General features: G+C 38.5%; 1 long non-coding RNA gene across 1 annotated transcript; it reads left to right on the top strand.

Moving 5' to 3' along the window:
- The first annotated feature begins 9,034 nt into the window (after positions 1-9,034).
- Positions 9,035-9,593, top strand: LOC122012040. Its single transcript, XR_006120097.1, has 3 exons — positions 9,035-9,174; positions 9,244-9,347; positions 9,434-9,593. It is a non-coding gene; the product is annotated as an uncharacterized LOC122012040 (long non-coding RNA).
- The last annotated feature ends 1,362 nt before the right edge of the window (positions 9,594-10,955 follow it).

The following is a 10,955-nucleotide window of genomic DNA, read 5'->3' as shown; positions in this document are numbered from 1 at the left end:
CTATTTTAAAAATTCTTTAAAAACTCTTTTAAAATTTTTTAAAAAATTCTTTAAAAATTATTTTAAAAATTCTTTAAAAAATATTTTAAAAATTCTTTAAAAACTATTTTAAAAAATTCTTTAAAAACTATTTTAAAAACTCTTTAAAAACTATTTTAAAACTTCTTTAAAAACTATTTTAAAAAATTCTTTAAAAACTCTTTTAAAAACTCTTTAAAAACTATTTTAAAAACTATTTAAAAAAAAATCTTTAAAAACTCTTTTAAAAACTTGTTAAAAACTATTTTAAAAACTATTTTGAAACTTATTTAAAAATTCTTTAAAAACTATTTTAAAAAAAATTCTTTAAAAATTCTTTAAATACTATTTTAAAAACTATTTTAAAACTTCTTTAAAAATTCTTTAAAAACTATTTTAAAAATTCTTTAAAAACTATTTTAAAAAAGTTATTTAAAAATTATTTTAAATTTTTTTTTAAAAAAAATTATTTAAAAATTATTTTAAAAATAAAAATTATTTTAACTTAAAATTATTTTAACATAAAAATTATTTTAATTAACCTAAAAAATATTTTTAAATTATTTAAACTTTAAAATCATTTCAAAAATTATTTTAAAAACTTTTAAAAAAATCATTTAAAAGAAAAAAATATATTTTAAAAATCGTTTTAGAACTATTTTAAAAATTATGTATTATTTTAAAAAATTCTTCTTATTTTTTTCACTCTAATAAAATTCTGTTAACTTAAAAAAAAATAGTAATAATAATAAATTATTTCTATAGGTTATTTTCACTTTAAAAATTATTATTTTGATTTTAAACTCATTCTTAAATCTTAAACATCATTTTAACCTTAAAATTATTTTTTAATTTAACTTAACTGAAAATTAAATCTTAAATTAAAACGTAATATTGAAATTACAATTAATATTTAAAAACTCAACTTAAACTTAAATTAACCACTAATATTAATCTAAAATCAAAACTGAATTAAACATATGTTAATATGACAATCATTTTGAAATCCTTTTAAATACTGTTTTAGAAATCCCTTTAAAAATAAATAAATAAATAAATAAAAATAATAATAAATTCTTTTTAATTCATTTAAAGCTTAGACACCTACCTTAAAAAACTTAAATTTCATTAACTTAAACTTTAAACTTAATAAGTAGAACTTAATAATTGATAATGGGTAACTGTTCCTGAACTAATAAAATCCTATTTAACCTTAAAGTGAAGCTTAAGCACCTGAATTTAAATTATTGATTAATCAAACTCAAATAAACAATTAATTATGTAAATAATATAAGTGTTACTAAATTAGACAAATGTGTTAGGGCTTTGAAATTTAACACAACCAAATCTTAGCATTAACTTAAGGGGGAGATATTAAATTAAGGGGAGTAACCAATTCAGGGGGAGGTTCAATTTTTTCTTTTTAAATCCCCTAGAAAAATTAATAAATTAAATGAGTATCAAATTCAGGGGGAGGTTTTTTTCTCCTTAAGTGTTATTTTTTTCTCTTTAAATCTCTTTAGAAAATTCTACCCCAATTACTTTGAAAATCTTATATTAAAAATTCTTAGCAAATATTTTCAAAAACTTTATTTTAGATATCAGGTTTAGGGGGAGGATTGAATCAACACTTAGCACCTAAATTATTTTCTCCACCTTAAACATAAAGTTTTTACAAACTTAGTCAATATTTTATAAAGTTTCTTCAAACTTAGATTTATAATCCTTAATCTTGAAAACTTATCCTTATAAACCTATTCTTGAAAACTAGTTTCTATAAAACTAAATTCTTCAATTTGATTTTATAAACTAAGGTTTTTGAAAATTGAATCCTTTTGCAAACTCAATCTTGAAAAGTAAATTTATTCAAACTCAGTCTTGAAACTTTGGTTTTAAAAACACATGTTTGAAAAGTATTTCAAAGTTGAAACTTGTTTTGAAAATTTAAACTTGATATTGAAATTATGTTTGAAAATCAGACTATCTAAACTTAGTATTTTTTCTAAACAGCTAATGCTTTAAACAAGTCTTCAAAAGTTTTAAACTCTCCCAGATTAACTTGACATTAATTCTTATTTTGTCTGAAATCTATGTGTATGCTTACTTAATCCATGCTTATTTTTGATGAATGTCAAAGGGGGAGGGTTAGGTGGTTAAGTTAGCTAAACCAATTTGAAAATACAAACTTTAAAACCACATAAATGCATGTTGTTTCTTGCATATGTTTTCACTAACTTAACCAGGTTGTCATTCCATCAAAAAGGGGGAGATTGTTGGTACGGTTAGCACTAACGATTTAACCCAGGTTTTGATGAATGACAAATTAGGTTAAGTTAGTTTGTTGTTGTCTAACACTCTGATCGAGTGTGCAGGAGAAGTCCAGACAGGTCGACGGGCTGACCGGATGTCTGGCACGAAGCCCAGCTAGGTCGACGGGCTGACCGGATAGTTGGCGAGAAGTCCAAGCGGGTCGACGGGCTGACCGGACGCTTGGTGAGAAGTCCAGCTAGGTCGATGGGCTGACCAGATAGCTGGCGAGAAGTCCAAGCGGGTCGACGGGCTGACCGGACGCTTGGCGAGAAGTCCAGCTAGGTCGACGGGCTGACCGGATAGCTGGCGAGAAGTCCAGACGGGTCGAAGGGCTGACCGGACGTCTGGTAGGTAAGTAAGGTAAGTCACTGGAGGGGAGTGACTGCGAGTACGCGTTCCCGGGAAGGGAACATTAGGCGTCGATCCGGTTTAGATCCATTTCGGATATCTAAGTCGAGATCGTGACTAGATTCCGGTCTCGGAAAGACGGAATCTAAGTCATACTTTGCTTATCTATAAAACTGTGCTAACAATCTTTTTTGCAGGGTAAATTTGCCTCCGAACTAACGTTTGTCTTGCAGGACGGATTCTACGGGAAAACAGGGTCCGGGCGCCTGGAAGGAATCCGGGCGCTCGGAGGTCCGGGCGCCCGGAAGGGATCCGGGCGCCCGGGAGGGAAATTTCATCCTGATCGCGCGTCGCCACGTGGAGCTCGCTTGTTGGACTTGCCACGTCTCACCAGGGTGCCTGGAAGGAATCCAGGGCGCCCCGAGCTTCATATAAAAGAAGGGTCAGAGGGGAGCTTCAGTACAACAACGAAAAAAAGAAAAGTCTTCCACTGCTCTACGCTTCTGCAACGCCAACAAAGCTCCGACACTACGCTCCTTTCTTTTCCTTTCTTGTCGGTATTTGTTGTCATTTTTCATTAGCATTCACTGTACGGTTCTTTTGTAATCATCATTTCGAATTGCTAGTGAATTGCCCAACGAAAGTACTCACGGAGTACGGGCCTTCGAGTAGGAGTCGTCACAGGCTCCGAACGAAGTAAAAACAACTGTGTTCATTTACTTTTCCGCTGCGTACTTTTACACTCGAGTTTTCGAATCGATATTTACCCCCCCTCTATCGAATGATCACGGTCCTACAGAAAGCTTGTAAAATTTTATAAGAGAATTTTTTCTTGTAAAATTTTATAAAAAATTATCATATTTCTTTCCTCTTATGGGGGCCGGCCAACCTTGCTTGGTGCCTAAGCAAGGTGGCCGATCAAAAAGAAAAAAATAAATCATCATCCAAATAAATTTGATGATTGATTCAATCAAGAGGAAAGAAAAGGAAAATTAAAAGAGAAAAGGAAAAGCTAGAGGAAGATTTTAATTTTTGTAAAAATTCTTCCCTTATTTGCCTTGGGCAAGTATTATAAAAAAAAGGGTGAGGAGGCTTCATGAGACACAATTCTTATTCTCTTGGAGGAGTCTCTCTTGGTGTGGTCGACCCTCTCTCTTCTCCCTTTCCCTTTGCTCTCTTCTCCTTGGTAGTGGTGGTGGCCGGATTTTAGAAGAAGAGGAAGAAAGCTTTTGGGTGGTGTTCATCTTGGAGGATCGTCGTCCACACGACGTCCAAGGCGAGACGAGGAATACGGCAGAAGATCTCGAGGTCATTAGTTTACAAAGAGAAGGTATAATTAGCAATTGTTTTCCGCATCATGCTAGTTATTTCTTTTTGTAAGAATTCCAAACACAAGAGACATTAGATCTAGTTTTTCGAATTTATTTTTCAAGTTTGTGTTTTCTTTGTTTTCGAATTTGTGATTCGATTGTTCTTTTTGGTTAACCTAGAGTTATTTAAGGAAATTAAATATTAGCTTTCCTTAAAAGGTTTTGTCTAGGCAGTGGTGGTTGCTCTCATATCCAAGAAGGTCATATGCCTCGCCATGCAGTCCTGGAAGCCAATTTTAGAAATTAATATTTAATAGAATTTATAACGTAGGTGGATTTGAATCAATAGTGTTAAGTTCCGCTTGCGATTCAAATCTAAACCATTAATAATAGATAAGTTAAATTTGGAATAAATGATGTTAAGTTCTGTCTGCGATTCTTAACTTAACTTCTAAAGAACACAATATGTTATTTAAAGAAAGGTTCGACACTTGTATAAAATTTTTGTACAGTGGAACCGGTACATTTTCCTAGGACTAACCAACAATAACCTCTAAGTTAATCTGAACCCTATAGGTAAGGTGATGGGGGCACGTGTGTCATGTTCACCAATCATCGAGGCTTCTACCAAGAGCCTAGTGAAAGTCAGTCTTTCCTGTGTCCTTATTAATTTGTCAGTGTAGAGTGATCTGTCAATCTCTAAGCCTATCAAACTCAAAAAATTTTGTAACCAACAATCTAGGGGAAGGACGTGAATATGGACCATGCTAGAATGAACCTCCCATCTTCATTGTAAAGAAAATAGCTTGACATGTGCTTCAAAAATAAAGGGATTCTGGAAGCAAAATATGGTCTTCCAAGTAAGACTTTCACCTTATCCTACAACGAACCACTCGTATACCTAAGGAATTTGTAAAGAATCTTCCATTTGCGAGCCACTACCGCCACACTGCCATGCCTTGGGTGCCTACCCATGAAATACCCCACTAGATAGTAACCAATCGAGTCCTCAATCATTTCAATGTCATCATATCCAAAATTTAGTCTCTTCCCTATGACATTATGTTGTTATAAATGTGTAGTCATTATAGTTTTGCGATTGTCCTTGAAAATACCTGCCCAATAATTTCCTTGCTCATCAGGCTGATCTACACCTCCCTCCTCAACCGGAGTATTATCCAGCAGCACCTCTTCCCCTATCTAAGTAGCATCCTTCCCATTAATTTGTTCATCACTTGCTACCCCTTGTGCATCCAATTCATGTGTCCCGTCAATATTTCCACATGTCATAGGTTGACTTGTAAACTGACTTGTAGATTTTGAAGCCACCTAGTAGTGTTTCTTCATTCACACCATCCACATCACGCACTTCATCAATGCCATAGGTTGTCGTTTCTTCCAACTCTAAATTAGTCAATGAATTTTTATCTTTCCTTCGTTGACTCACGGGGGATTAGTTGTGTCCTTTTGTTTGCCGAATTTACCTCCCAAACACCCAAATTAGTAGCGGTCCAATTAATACAAATATCCTTGATAATTAATGACAATTAATGTTGATTAATGATTCCCAAAACTTTCCTTCTTTGCAGATTTGGTCGGAGGTGTCACCGAACCCTTTAGATCGCCATAAAATCAAGAATTTCTTCACTAAATGGTGTTGGAAAGGTTATAGGAACCGGAAAACCCCTTTCTCCAAACTCAAGCAGGCGGAGAGAGGAGATCTAAGGCAAAGTCGAGAGAGGAGATATAAGGAAAACTAGAAAGAAGGTGTTGGCCTAGAATAGGATACGATAGCACACAATACCCAAGAACAAAACAAGAAGAATAGGACAAAATAGAAACTTCACTAATGAAAAGAAACCTTACAATGAGATGAGATACTACATGCCTCTCGACCCTTTATATATCATCACAAATGCTACGAGCACGAACCATGAGATCCACAAAAATAGGATCTAGATTAGATCCACAAAAATAGGAAGACTAATTCTAGACTTTATCCCTTAAAGCTAGGAAAGTTTATCACTGCTAATGTAAAGAAAGAAAAAATACGTAGCTAAATAACATGTCTGGATTATACTCACATTACCCCTCCTAATCCTGACATGGTTCTAAGTCACGGACGCCGAGTAGTTGTCGCATGGCGGTTTCACTTCTGACAATGCTTTAGTTATTACATCGGCTCGCTGTTCTCCGGTATTAACGAACTCAACCACAATATGTCCATCTTTGGCACCACGGGCAGTCCATTTGTCCGTACCATGAACAAGTCCATCTGTCTGCGTTATCCATGGCTCTGTTTCTTTGGCTCTGCGCCAAAGTCTGCTTGCACACCAAGTGCTCGGCCCATGGCTCGATCTCTTCGGCACCACGAACAAGTCTCGTCTGTTCGTTCTCTTTGTGACACGGGCAAGTCCGTCTGCCCGCACATTCGTTGCCACAAACAAGTCTCGTCTGTCTGCTCCTTCGGCAACACGAGCAAGTCCATCTGCTCGCACAACGGACAAGTCCATCTGTCCGCCTTTGCTGCTTGGCATATGTTGCATACCTGCCACACCCGCTTTGCTGCCAAGTCTGCCTCCTGCAAACTTGGGCTTGGAACGTGCCCAGCGCATTGCCAATCCTCTGCTTGGTATAGCTTGCGCCCATGCCACACTTGTTGGTTTGCCAAGTCTTCCTCCTGTAAGACTTGGGCTTGGGCAGCCCTGCACTGCCGCTCTGCTTAGCATGCCTTGTGCGCATGCCCGACTTGGATGTATGCCAAGTCTGCCTCTTGCAGACTTGCACATGGACAGTGCCCCGCGCACTACCGGTTCGCGGCTTTGCATGTGTCCTAGCCAGGTTGGGTCTTCTTGTCTTGCTAGGAGACACGCTTGCTTGAATATCTTCAAGGTTATCTTGTACAAGCGATTTTGTGTTCTCTTTATCAGCATCAAGAGCTTCCCGTTCCTATCAATCACCTTCATGGTATCTCCTTTCATATGCACTTCATTCTCAGCTTCTGTCAATTGACCAAGACTTATGATATTACTACAAAGTTTCGGAATGTAGTATACCTCGTGGAGAGCCTTCTGGTCGCCGTTCTTGCATTCGAACACAACCGTCCCCTTGCCCATGATTTCAATGGTTGATCCATCGCCAAACCTCACCCTCCCAGTGATGGTTTCATCTAGTTCTTGAAACTTCTCACGATGGCTAGTCATGTGGTTGCTGGCACCGTTGTCAAGGTACCAGACGTCTTTATCTTCTCCTTTCTCAACGTTGCGATACATCTCTGGTAGGAACCTATCTTCACTGAGTAGAATGATATCCTGCCGCTCATATCTAGTGTCAGACTCCTCGTGGGACACGGTCATCATCAGTGCTGGCTCTTCATCGGTGGCGCAAGTGAGGTGAGCCTCATCATCACGCCGCTTGTTGTAGCATTCGGACGCATAATGCCCCATTTTCTCGCAATTGAAACACTTTATATGTCTCTTGTCACGAGTGTCTCTGCCGTTGCTGCTAGTGCCTCCTGCACTGTCTTGGCTTGGCGTACCACGACCACGACTGCGCCATTTGCCACGACTAGGGCTACTAGATCCACGCCCCTTTCCTCCTGACGAAGTGTTCACGTTGCTCCCCTTCTGTCGCATTTGCCATTCGGCATGAGTTAGTAGGAGCTCACCTTCAGTGTCGTTGGTGTTGCTGCATAGTCGTAGCGTTCGTTCTTCGTACGCCTTCAGTCGCCCTATAGCCTCCTCAAATGGTATAGACTCAAGGTCGTAGAATTGCTCAATACCGGCAACAATAGGAAAGAATTTATCAGGGACAGAATCGAGCAATTTTTTTACCAACGAGGAATCTTCAAGCGTGTCACCAAGGGTGGAGAATTTGCTGCTTAGGGCGCTGAGTTTGCTAGCAAACTCATCAATCGTCTCAGTCTCTTTCATCCGGAGGGCGTCAAACTCGCTCTTCAACGTTTGTACACGTGCCTTCTTCACCCGATCACTACCAAGATATCTCGTCTTCAGGCTGTCCCAGACATCTTTCGCCGTCTTCTTTGTTGCAATCTGGAGAAGGATGTCTTCGGGGACACACTGCAGGATGTATGCACGTGCCTTTTTGTCCTTCTTTGCATCCACCTGGGCTCCTTCCGCTGGCTCCACCGCCTCCCAGACTCCCTGGGCATCAAGGATCGCCTCTGTCTTTATTGCCCACACAGTATAATTGTGAGGACTTAGCATCGGATAGGGAAATGACACTCTGCCGTTCTCCTTTACTGGGATGCTCGACATTTTATGTGGAATCGTGGATTCTTGGGTGTTCTATACTGACAAGGCTCTGATACCAAATGTTGGCCTAGAATAGGATACGATAGCACACAACACCCAAGAACAAAACAAGAAGAATAGGACAAAATAGAAACTTCACTAATGAAAGGAAACCTTACAATGAGATGAGATACTACATGCCTCTCGACCCTTTATATAGCATCACAAATGCTACGAGCACGAACCATGAGATCCACAAAAATAGGATCTAGATGAGATCCACAAAAATAGGAAGACTAATTCTAGACTTTATCCCTTAAAGCTAGGAAAGTTTATCACTGCTAATGTAAAGAAAGAAAAAATACGTAGCTAAATAACATGTCTGGTTTATCACTGCTCCACAACGCCATTCTGTTGGGGTGTGTAGGGAGCCGAAAGGTGCCTCTCAATTCCTTCATTTTCACAGAATCGAGTGAACTCCGTGGATAGAAACTCACCGCCACGGTCTGTCCGAAGTGTCTTGATCTTGTACTTAGTTGTGTCTTGGGTTCCATCGGCTGCTTTGTGGCATTACAGTCTGCCATCTGGAATTGAGATAGAATTTTCTTAGCATAGGCTGATTGTCTAAGTAAAATTCGGCTCTTCTATTGTTCCACTTCAATTCCTAAGTAGTAGGAGAGAAGACCCAAATCACTCATCTCAAATTCTGTCATCATTTGTTGTTTGAACTTGTTTATTCCTTCTGTGCTCCTTCCTGTCACGATGAGATCATCAACATACACTCCAACAAGTATACTAGCTTCTCTTTTACCTCTTGTATATACTGCATGTTCTTGATTGCATTTTTTGAAGCCGAGCTCTTTCAGACTCCTGTTCAGCCGCATGTTCCAAGCTCGTGGAGCCTGCCGCAGTCCATAGAGGGCCTTGGATAACCTGTACACCTTGTGTTTCTGATTTTGTATTTCAAACCCTTCTGGTTGAGTGACATATATTTCTTCTTCCAGCTCTCCGTTCAGAAATGCCGACTTCACGTCTAGATGGTGTACCTCCCAGCCTTGATTTGCTGCAAGTGCAAGAATGACTCGAATAGTATCAAGTCTAGCGACAGGTGCGAATACCTCTTCAAAGTCGATGCCTTGTTTTTGCACATAGCCTTTAGCAACTAATCTTGCTTATGCTTGACCACTTTTCCAGCTGAATCTTTCTTCAGTTTGAACACCCATTTTAGGCCGATAGGTTTGTGGCCTAATGGGAGCTCAGTTAGGGTCCAGGTCTTGTTCATCTCAATAGTCTTCAGTTCTTCCTCCATTGCTTCGTACCAGCAAGCCTCGGTTGCAGCTTCTTGGTAACAGGTCGGCTCTTCTGACATCACCCAAGCAACTACCTCACCCGAGTCTCATGAAGGGCTACGAGCACGAACCATGAGATCCACAAAAATAGGATCTAGCTTCAAATTTTTCCCTTGGTAACAGGTCGGTTTTATCGTTTCCTATTTTTAGGGTATGAGTCATCCCTATTTTTAGCTTCAAATTTTATCATTTGAGGTGTATTTAAAGGGGTCGAGTCTCTCGGTTGTAATGTGGATCACAGTAATAATATTCTTCTCCAGTTTTTATTTTCTTCCCTCAGTTCCCGTTTTTTCCCTTGCAACTGTGCGTCGGTGTCTAATTTTTCCCTGCGCAGTTTCTTTGTTTGGAATGCTACAGTGCATCTTTATTATCTCTGCGCACAATTTCTTTTCCTTAGTACTGTGCGTTCGTTTCTGGATACTGTGCATTTAGTTTTCTATAACTATTGTGCACGGTGTTTTTAATCGTTTCTCAGCCCATCTTCTCTCCTTGTGTTATTTTTCTTTTGCAACCTGTGCTATCTGTCGATTCTGTGCCAACAGAAGGAAGGAGGAAAACCAAAAGAGAAACCACAAAGAAGATGAAAGAAGAGAGAGGAATGTGTTTACCAATGAGAAGGTAGTCTTTATACCGGAGAAGAACCTACCGATATAACCAGTAAATGCTCCCCTTACTTTCACAAACTTTGGTCAAGACGCACATAAGGCAGACCCCTCCACCCTGAAGGGAGTGTCAACTGCAAGAGAGGTCTCTGTCTAGTGATAGGGAAGATGAGAAAGGCTCACCACAGTCCACTGGAGAGGGATTCTGGTGCTTCTGCCAATCACAGTCACCTTCTCTCTAGAGATTATAGAGAGAAGGAGAGCTTCTCTCTCTAGACCGAAGGGAAAAGACATAATTGACTGAGAGTTCTTTCACGATTACAACATAAAACTTGTATTACAATAGAACATATCATTTAAATAAATAGAAAATATTTATTTTTTATATTAAATGAAAAATCTTTCTTATCCAAATTAGAAATAGAAATAATGTTTCTAATTAAAGTATGTATATAATGTTTGTACAAGGAGTATCAGATGATCGAACTTAAGTTTTAATTATGACAAAGGGTCCAAAGTTAAGATTACTTGTTGTCTAACAAGGTTGAATGAGCTTGGAGGAAAGTCCTAAGTGTTCTTAAACAAAAGTTCTAGTGGATTCTAGGCAAGTGAAAAAAACCCTAGGGGCAAGTAACCCTAGGTCCTAGAGGGTTGCAATCCTATGTTATGAAAGTCCTAACTGCGATTAGGCAAAGTAAAGTCTTGGCGGGTCGAGTACTTTGAGCAAAATCCTAGAGTCGGGGACTCTAGGTGAAAATGCTGATG

The sequence above is a fragment of the Zingiber officinale genome, chromosome 8A (assembly GCF_018446385.1).
Source record: "Zingiber officinale cultivar Zhangliang chromosome 8A, Zo_v1.1, whole genome shotgun sequence".
Taxonomy (NCBI): Eukaryota; Viridiplantae; Streptophyta; class Magnoliopsida; order Zingiberales; family Zingiberaceae; genus Zingiber; species Zingiber officinale.
The sequence above is the reverse complement of the archived record's forward strand: the minus strand, read 5'-3'. Positions and strand labels throughout refer to the sequence as shown.